Below are 10,853 nucleotides of genomic sequence, written 5' to 3'. Positions count from 1 at the left end.
TCCGATGCTTGGCTTACCACCGAACACAAAATAGGAAAGGTCTAGAAAGACTTACTTTGAAATATTACAGAGAATTTTTTGGCCATAGGGTAACCAAACGTACCAAATTTAATGGGCTCACCCTTGAGGACATTCCTCATTTCGATATCAATGTCAATATATTTCAATTGTTCGAGGACCAAACCTGCGTCCACATTTATCGTTCACGTGGAGTGTTTCAAGACACGATGAACTTAAACCTATTCGAAGACCATCTCAGCTACATAAAAAATCTAGATGTGTATTGTAAGAAGTACGAGTGTCGAAATTGTAAAACTCTTTTCCCCACACACGGTAAAGTCACCCGCCATGAAAAACGCTGCAAAGAGGCTACTAGGTTCATATATCCAGGGGGTTACTATGCCCGACCGCGACATATTTTTGAAGAACTCGAATATTTAGACATTAAAGTAGACAATGACTTGCGGTTTTATCCTTTTTTCATTACATATGATTTTGAAGCGATTCTTCAAACAGATGATCTACCCCCCGCGACACAAAAATCTACTTGGGCTCAAGAGCATCGACCCGTATCATTTTCGATATGCTCCAATGTTCCGGGACATGTAGATCCCGTTTGTCAAATGGATTCGGACGTCAATAGCTTAATTCAAAAGTTTGTACTTGCCGCAAGTAAAATACAGTCTACAGCTCAGAAGTATATGCGAGCCCGTTTTGCAAATGTTTTGAAAAAGCTTTCCCTCGAATCTAAAAAATTACAAGAACTTTCTGAAGAAATCTTACATAGAGACGATGACAGTGATGACGAGGATGACGATGACGACGAGAGACAAGCCATAAACACGCCCCTTTTATGTCACATGAAACGAATACAGGCCAAACTCGACACTTACATTAATGAGATACCGGTCTTAGGGTAAAATAGTTCCAAGTACGATTTGAATTTAATAAAAACCAAATTTGCGGAATGTTTGAAACTACCTCAAAGTAAGAAAAATTTTGTTGTTAAAAAGTGCAATCAGTACATGTGTATTAGTAATGGACAATTCAAATTTCTAGATATCAGTAATTTTGTAGCACCAGGGTTTTCCTACGACATGTTCATCAAATCCTACGAAATAGAGTTGCATAAATCGTTTTTTCCTTACGAGTTTCTCACGTCGTTTGATAAACTGGAGCATACGCTGCTTCCACCCTACGAAGCTTTTTACTCTTCCCTTAAAAACTGTAATGTGCCAAACGAAGAACACGCGCGATTTCGTCGCTTAGTCGTCGACGAACAACACCCCGTTGCCGTCGCATTGAAAAAAATGAATCTAAAGAAACCGCCTCCTACCGGACCGGAGAATTACGAAAAACTTCGCGCTTTATGGGAGGAACGCGGCATGCGCACTCTCAAAGATTATCTCGAATATTACAATAATCTGGACGTACTTCCCTTCTGTCAGGCGGTGTCAAAGATGCTCCGTTTTTACACATCGCGGAATATTGATCTATTTAAGACATGCCTCAGCGCGCCCGGGGTAGCAAGGGAAATCATTTTTCAATCTGCCGCCGGAAAAGGACATTTCGCGTGCTTTGATGCCCAAAATAAAGACTTGTATAGTATCTTTCGGAAGGGAATGTGTGGTGGTCCCGCCATCATTTTTCATCGCTACCACGAGAGGTATAAAACATTCATTCGGAAAAATGTCAACCAAATTTGTAAGAAAATCGTAGGGTACGATGCTAATGCCTTGTATTTATGGGCACTCAGTCAAGACATGCCCACCGGTCCTTTTACTATTAGAAAAGAAGAAAACAATTTTCAGCTAGTTAAACGAGATCGCTATTTAAAAGCTTTGTATTTCTTAAAATGGTTAAGACACAGTCGAGGTGTCAATATTGATCATTACTTTAACGCGGGCAAAGAGTTCCGTATTGGTCCGTATCGAGTAGACGGTTATTCTAGAGCAGAGAAAAAAGTATACGAATTTAACGGTTGCTACTTTCATCGACACAAATGCGCTCTGACTGCTCACATTCAGGACCCTAAATGGTTAAAGGATCAAAAAAAAAGTTCAGAAACGCGAGCAAGAGCGAACAGAATACATTAAAAACCAAGGCTATGACATAGAAATCACCTGGGAATGCCAATACGAGAATTGGTTAAAAACGTCCCCCGAATTTAAAAGATTTATTGAAGAGCAACGCCGAAAACGCCCTCTAGAACACCGAACGACATTAACCAAGTCTGAAATCTTAACCGCCATTCGCGAGAAAAAAATATTCGGCGCCGCAGAAGTCGATATACACGTCCCCGATCATCTTTTAGACAAATTTCAAGAAATGTCCCCCATTTTTTGCAATGCCGAAATTCCATTTGAAGCTCTCGGACCATATTCTCAGGAAACGGCACAAAAATTAAATTTGGGAGAAAAACCGCGACGGTTATTAGTCGGAGGTATGCGCGCGCGTAAAATTCTACTGGCTACCCCTCTCTTAAAGTGGTATTTAGAACACGGTCTTATCGTTTCGCGCATATATCAAGTTATAGAATTCACCCCTAGCCCCTGTTTTTCCGATTTTACGAGCGAAGTTAGCAATGCTCGTCGTCGCGGTGATAGTGATCCGCGTTTTGAAATATTCGCGGATACCATGAAACTCATTGGAAACAGCGCGTACGGATCAATGATCATGAATAAAGAAAAACACACGGAAATTACTTATTGTGCGATGAAAGAAAAAGCAGGATATTTTGCCTCTAAAAAACGGTTCCGAACATTGACCGAACTCGATAATAATCATTTCGAAATCGAGCTTGCTAAATCGCGCATAAACTTGGATTTACCAATACAAATAGGATATTTCGTGCTTCAATATGCCAAGCTGCGTATGCTCGAGTTCTATTATGACTGCGTCGATAAATTTTGTAGCCGTCAAGATTTCGAATTGATGTCCATGGACACAGACTCTCTATATATGGCCATATCAGCTGAAAAGTTTGAGGACATAATTAAACCCGACATGAAACCCCTTTTCGAACGGGAAAAAAATCAACGGTTTCCTCGCACAGAACCTGTTGAGGCGGCATCCTTTGATCGTCGCGAACCTGGTTTGTTTAAGGAAGAGTTTGTAGGGACGGGCATGGTAGCCCTTTGCAGCAAAACATATTGCGTGGAAAATAATCTAGAACTTAAAAAGAGTAAATTCAGTTGTAAAGGTTTAAATAAAAACAATTTCAGCCACCCTCTGTCTTTATATAAACGTATATTGTTCGATAATACCACGGCCGGTGAGACGAATCGCGGTTTCCGCGCCCGAAATAACACGATCTTTACTTACACTCAGCGACGACAGGGACTGACTTCTTTTTATCCTAAGCGCAAGGTCTTGTCTGACGGAGTGTCGACAACCTATCTTGAAATGGAACTCTGCCCATGGGACTAGTCCATTGTTTGTGTATATACCCCCTTTGTTTTAGTCCATAGAATAGCCCTCCGGATGAGTCCATGTTTAGGGGAAGGGGAACTAACTTTTATGTTAATTTGTTATGTCCCTATATTTTGACTAAAATTTTATAAATTTGTAAATTAAAGACAATGATAACAAAGATAGTATTCATCGTAAATAAATAAAAACTGAATATATTTTTTTCCGTGTATATATAAAAGAAAGGTTATAACCCTGCCTCCTCCTCACCCCTTCTTTTTCCCATCACCCTTAGTTTTTTAGGTTTCTTGTGTTTTATTGAGGAGGATGGCGACGTTAATGATTCTGCTTAGTTTAGTGTTTGTGGTACAGGGAGATTTTTCGAAATCTTGCCTATCTAAGGGAAAAGTTCTCCTCTGTGAGAAGGTTGAGGGTAATCTAACATGTCAGAATGCCGGAGTCAAACTGCTGAATGCTGAGAGACTTGTAATGACAAATCCCAAGATTGAAAAAGTGGACATCACCAGCCAGTGCCTCCCCAAGCTGCGGACAGTTGAAATCGTGAGATCGGGGATGATGAATTGTTCTGACTTTGCAACGTTCTCACTGGTCATCATCAACAGGAGAGTTTGTGTATACACAGTAAGTTCATTTTTTTTTTCGATGTAATTATTGTATATTTCTGTATTTATTTTTATTATTATATTTTGTAAAACTCATATTAATAAGACATAATATTTCATGTAGACATCCAGCACACCACGGATCGTCTCAGGAAAACCTCCAGCAGACTCGAAGAGCTCGTCGTCAACAACTGCAGTGACTTCTACGACTCCGTACAATGTGACGGTCACCATGGTGACAGAGACCACTACTGTGGAGAACGCGACCCTGCAGTCAACACTGCATTTCTTCCCAAGAGACAGCGACAAAACAAAAGAAGGTACTTACTTAAAATTCTATTTATGATGGCATGCATAATTACATGCATATGATTATTACGTTTTTTTTTTTTAAAAAATAATAATAATATTTTTACATGTAGATGTGGCGTTACGGGCAGTCGTCATTACTCTCAGTATTTTATCCGTATTACTGATCATCCTGGTGTTTGTCCTGTTGAAGTGGAAACGTTGTAGACGTAGTCGAGGAAGAAAACTGCCGATGGCTGAGGATCTGGGGAGTTCTGAAGTGGTGTTCCTGCGTTCAGCAAGCAGGAATCCGTACTCCGAAACAAAGTTTGAGTGACTTGACATTTTGACTCTCTCTCATTCTGTACAGTGATTTTATTTTTTTTCCCCTAATTGTATGCTATTTTTGATGATAAAACGTTATGTGCTATATGTAAAACAAGATAGTTATTTTTCATTTTTTTTGTAGCGTATTTTTATATTGAAGTGATTTTTCTGTTTGGTATTTTTTTTTTCTTTAAAGCATTTGGTTTTTAACTCATATGGAGAATCTTAGCGATTACCTTTTATATATATTTTTTTCAAAACAATATTTGCTGTTTTACTTAAAAAAAATGTTATTAACATTTAATCGATAACAACAAATTATCAGAGTAATTTTGCGCAATCCAATAATTGTGTACATAAAAATAAACCTGCTTTTTAGTGTGGCATATTTTCCATTTGAATAATTAAAACACACAAGTTTTCTGACTTTCTTTTATTACTGTTGTTATATTACAATCACAAGGACATCCATTTGCTGGGAATTTTCACGCCTGGTGGGGCATCCTTTCTTCCAGCGACACCTAGTCTTTTTGTCAGTGGTTTTTCCGGAGATTTCTGTGTCGTTTTTGTACTCACAGCGGGTACTGCTTTCAGTCGCTGGTATTCATCTTTAGGTATTAACACGAACTCAGTGGACATATTTGGCAAGGTCTGGAAGCAAAGGTTTTAGTAAGACAGGAAGAAATCCGTGGCGTCGGAGTAACAGATTCTTTTTGTTTCTGCCCTTCTTCTTAGCTAATCGACGCAGAATATGTCGATACTTGTAGAGATTTTTGATGAAGGATTCGGAGGGTAAAATCTCACGATTATGAATAACGTTATAAATCACTTCTAAGAGAGTCTTTAACTGCTTGACACTGATCGTCTTTAATAACACTCGGCGTTGTCTGACTTGTAGTGGCTAGCAAGTTTAAAAAGGCCCACTTCTGACGAAGGCGGTCGCTCATGTTTTTCTCATGTAAACGATCAATAGGTCACCTGGAAATATCCCTGTGCGCAGCGCATAATCTCTGCGTCCGCTCACGGATAGGTCCACCAATAAATAGGAATAAGGTTTTTGCGTCGCCTTTTCATATGCGTCGAGAAAATACGACTTGTTTTGCGGATAGAGTTGGGTAGCTAAGAATTGAACTTGAAAATTATCTCGGGGGTTTTTGAAAAGAACGAGGTATTGACAATTTAATGAAATGACTCGACTGTACTTGCCTTGAGGAAACAAATTTTGAGAAATAAATATGACAGATATATTCATATGATGCACGTGAATAGTAAATAACTCCATATAATCAAAGGACTGAATGACTCGGTATACTAGATCATCCAAAACGAGTAAGAATTCCCCGCTCTGCGCAAATTCCTCCAGGTCTTGTTTTGAGGGTAAACCCTCGTAAAATATAACAGATGAATTGTGGTCCCGTATTTCTTGAAAAGCCGGTTGCCATTTTGAATACGCATACACAATCTTTTTAAGCGGTTTTGATAGAATCCCTTTGTCAAGATTATCTAAGATTCGTTGCGTAAATCGAGTTTTGCCACTCTGACTTGGACCACTCACAAACAAAGAGAAAGGCACCTTCAAAGCAAAATCACGGGGGTTCATGGTTTCATTCATTTATTTCTTTTTTAATCTCAACATTTGACTTATATACAGACACAAAGATGAATCACGACTCAATGTGGGGTATAAGAGAAAATGTGGATGTCAACTGGAAAGGAAAACGAAAAATCAGATGTCATATTGACACGTCTCATTTTGTAACTGTGTCTAGGAGAAAACGGTATTACGTTAAAATCAGGAAAGGGAAGCGAGATCTTTCCTTATCGCCTGAGATGTGGGCTGTGATATGCGATCTAAAAGAAACGGTGTTACTGTGTTGTAATTTTTTGGAAACTAGTTAAAAATGGTTTTATCCGCGGAACTACGAGACTATTTAACTTCATTGTATTTCAACCCCGAAAAACCGGGAGCATTCAGAAGTCCGCTTCAGTTATGGCGACAAGTGAAAAAAGAAAATAAGTATAAGATCGGGCTACCCAGAATTAAGCAATGGTTACAAAATCAAGATGTCTATTCAATGAACAGAACCGTACGTCGTCGTTTTAAGAGACCACGGGTTTTCACGGGTGGAATAAAAGATCAGTATGACGCCGACTTAATGGATGTCGGATTTCACTCCAAAGAAAACGATGGAATCAAGTATTTATTGGTTGTGATCGACGTGTTTACTCGTTACGTGTGGGTATGCGCACTGAAAAATAAAACGAGCTCCAATGTATTAAAAGGTCTCAAAATTTGTTTTCAAAACTTGGGTTTTCCTCGCAAAATAAGAACAGATGCCGGAAAGGAATTCACGGCACATCTCGTTTAAAATTATTTAAAATCAGTCGAGGTTACACACTTTACTACTCAAGGAGAATCGAAGAGCAACTTTGTGGAACGCGTAATCAGAACACTGCGCAGTTTAATGCACAGATATATGAAAAAGACGCGTTCGTTTAGATATATTGATAAACTACAGACATTGGTAACGAATTACAACCACACCCCTCATAGATCGCTGGGTTATAAAGCACCGAGTGAAATTAATGAGACTAATGAAGTCGATCAAATTATTTTGCAATATTTTAAACCTCCTGTCAAGCGGAAAATAAAGAAAGTATCAAAACTGGCCAAGAAATTGCGATCGTCTTTTCGATTTAAGGTGGGTGATACTGTGCGCATATCGCATTTGAAACATGTGTTTGAACGCGAATTCATGGAGAAATTTACTGGTGAAGTGTTTAAGATAAAATCCCGATTTTTGAAACAAAATATCCCAATGTACAAGCTACAGGATTTAAGAAACGAAGATCTGACGGGTAGTTTTTATGAACAAGAACTACAGAAAATAGAAAAACCGGAAGACACATTGTGGGAAGTGGAAAAAATATTGCGTAAAAGACGTCGAAATAATCAGACTTATGTTCTTATTAAGTGGTTGAATTTCCCTCGAAGTTTTGATAGTTGGGTGCCAGAGAGCGAAGTACAAGAGGTGGTTTAAAGAAATGGATTATTACATGGTCATTTCAGAGACAGACTTTTTAAATTATTATCCAAATAATACGCCTAATGATTTCCGCGTTCACACGCCGAACACTAGGTTAAGGGGTCGGTGGTACGTGGGGCTCTGCGAAATGAGTATTGAAGTAGAACTGGAATGTGAAATATTAATACTGTCGGATATCTGTTCAGATACACTGGTAGGGGGTGAGAAGAAACCTTTATTAAAGAGAATGAGGTTACAGAGTGGACAAAATGACGTCGCGTTCCAGCGCATCATGTATATTCCTATCGTCGTGACCGATTTTCATTCCATCAGAGTATATCTGGAGAGCCCAGTACTAACAAAACCAAAGGTGACTTTTGTGCTTCATTTTAAAAAATACCCTTTCACTTCAGCATGCGCTCTTCGAAAGTGTATGTGGCAGACACGAAGAAATGGACAGATTTTTTTTGTTAGTACGGCCGCTACGCCCATTTCACATAATTCGTTACGACAGAGTGGGGGGAACTTGGGAAACGGCAGCATTAATACCACTGCCATAGTACCCATTGATTCCGGTCGCAACTTGCGAGGTGGGGGGAAAAGTCCCTCACCGGAAATCACCCTCGTCTCGCCCACACAACGAGATTTACAACAAGCCAAGTCAGAATTGCGTCGCGTAAAGCCTAAAAAGAGGAAAAGGACGTGTAAAAAAGCTAAACATTCCGATAATTTTGATTATTAAGATGGAACCCGAAAGAGATGTCGCGTCGGATCTCATGATTAGAAAGAAACAATACGCAAGACCTCTGAGAGCCGTCAAAGTCACCGGAGTCTTGTTACTGCTGATGCCGCTTTTCATTGTATTTGGAATGACGATAGACATTTGGAATAACACACAGGCCTCTCCCCTGACCGTTAACGATACCAGAGCTTTTAACGCGACTCTCTGCGATTTTTTAAAATCGTTTCCTTTGACTGAGGCGGTGCATGTTAGCGTCTGCGTTTATCAGGGCTCCGTTCTAATTGATTTTAGACATTTTTTGAATAATAAACCAACGATTAAAGGAATACAATTTAACCCCATTCAATGGCAGTACCTGAAAAGAATTTGGCCTTACATCGATCAGAGTTTAGTGCTGGCATCGAGACGCGATTTCTCTGCGCATAAAAGGGCAGAGAAGACTTCTCACAGTTAAGATCCAAAATGACGAGTCACGCATACGAAGACATTCAGGAGGGATTGCCCAGGGAACTACTGTTGTTTAATTTACCAGTGACGCAGACAGCTGTGACTCGTAACTATTACGTAGATTATAGACCCGTTTCTCAGATAAGCGAAAACGGACCCGTAGAATTCAGCGTACCCGGGATAGGAGATTATCTGGACTTTAAAAAAAGTTTGTTATATGTTAAAGCGCGAATCCTCAAAGCGAATGGTTCAGCTCTTGAGGCGGACGAGAAAGTCGGTCCTGTGAATAATTCTTTGCACAGTTTCTTTAATCAGGTGGACATTTCGTTAAACGGGAAACAGTTCCCGAGTAGTGGCGGGGCGGCCTATGCTTATAAAGCTTACCTACAGAATTTGTTAAATTACGGAGAAGAGGCAAAACAATCCCAGCTTCAATGTAGCTTGTTTTTCAAGGATGATGCTGGTTATATGGATGTCGCGGACCCTAACGGTGCTAATTCCGGGTTGTACTCGCGCACCGTTTTCTGTAAAGAAAGTTCGTCTTTTGATTTAGAAGGGCCCATTTTAGAAGATGCGTGTCGACTCGATCGTTTTGTGTTAAACGGAGTAGACGTTAACATCAAATTGTATAGACAAAACTCGTCGTTCTGTCTCATGTCCGCCGAGGCGGATCCGCAGTACAAAATTGTCTTTGATGACGTCATATTCCGGGTTTGCAGAGTACAGGTGTCGCCAGGTATCATAGTGGGGCACACAAAGGCTTTAGAAACGACTACAGCTAAATATCCCTTGATTAACACAGACGTAAAAGTGGCCTCTATTGCTGCAGGGCAAACCCGATTCATCTGGGATAACATTTATTTGACCCGCTGTCCCAGTAAAATCGTTCTCGGACTGGTCTCTACGGAGGCCCAGACAGGGAGTTATGTGAAAAACCCTTTTAATTTTCAAACCTTTGGCGCTCGTCATGTCGGCGTATTTGTCAATAATGTGAGTGTTCCCGGGCAGCCTTATAAAATAGAAGAAAACTGTTACATCTCAGCTTACCACAGTTTATTTGATATTGTCGACAAATCCCAAATCGATTCCGGAAACAATATTGATCGAGACGATTGGAAGTATGGCTACTGCCTTTACGGCTTTTCGTTACAACCCCAGTTTGGAAACACAGATACCCTTTCTTTAATGAATCAAGCAAGCGTTCGACTAGAACTAGCCTTCGAGCAGGCACTGACAGAAACCGTTTCCTGCATCCTGTATGCTGAATTCCCCTCTTTTTTTGAGATAGACAATACTAGAAATGTAATTCTTAACTCTATATCATGAACGGATACCTCATTTCTGACCTATGTCGTTTAGATTTAGTTTTAGCTTCCCAGTTTGAGGGTGTATTTTCTCCGGATAATTTACCTTTGAAAGTTGACCACTATCCCCGTGCTTATATCGTTAACACTACATTTTCTACTACAGCCGGAGAACACTGGATAGCACTCTATTTTAGTTCTTCTCAACACTGTTACGTATTTGATAGTTATGGTAGGGACCTGAGAAGTTTGCCGTCTCAGATACACTCCTTTGCTGCTCGCAATTCATTTTCATGTACATATAATACGCTTATAATGCAAGACGTAGCTAGTCAAACGTGTGGACTGTATTGTATATTATTCATGCTAGTAATGAGTAGAATCTGTAATCTATCTATATTTCAACGACTCTTTTGTGATGACTTGATCCAAAACGATGTTTTTGTGTACCGCATTCTTTATACATTATACAATCTTTGAGCTTTATCTCTCCTTCTATATAGTACAATAAACTGATAACACCTGTGTGACAGATTTTATTTAATGATAAGAAAAAAATATATTGAGTGACAGATTTTATTTAATGATGAGGAAAAAATATACATAGTACAATAATTCTCAGAGTCTCTTTACATAAAACGCCACTGTTATATACACAGTAAAAAGTATAGTCCAACAGAAAAAA

The sequence above is a fragment of the Saccostrea echinata genome, unplaced genomic scaffold (genome assembly GCF_033153115.1).
Source record: "Saccostrea echinata isolate AGI-Se365-2 ecotype Australia unplaced genomic scaffold, CSIRO_AGI_Sech_v1 ptg000005l, whole genome shotgun sequence".
Taxonomy (NCBI): Eukaryota; Metazoa; Mollusca; class Bivalvia; order Ostreida; family Ostreidae; genus Saccostrea; species Saccostrea echinata.
The sequence above is the reverse complement of the archived record's forward strand: the minus strand, read 5'-3'. Positions refer to the sequence as shown.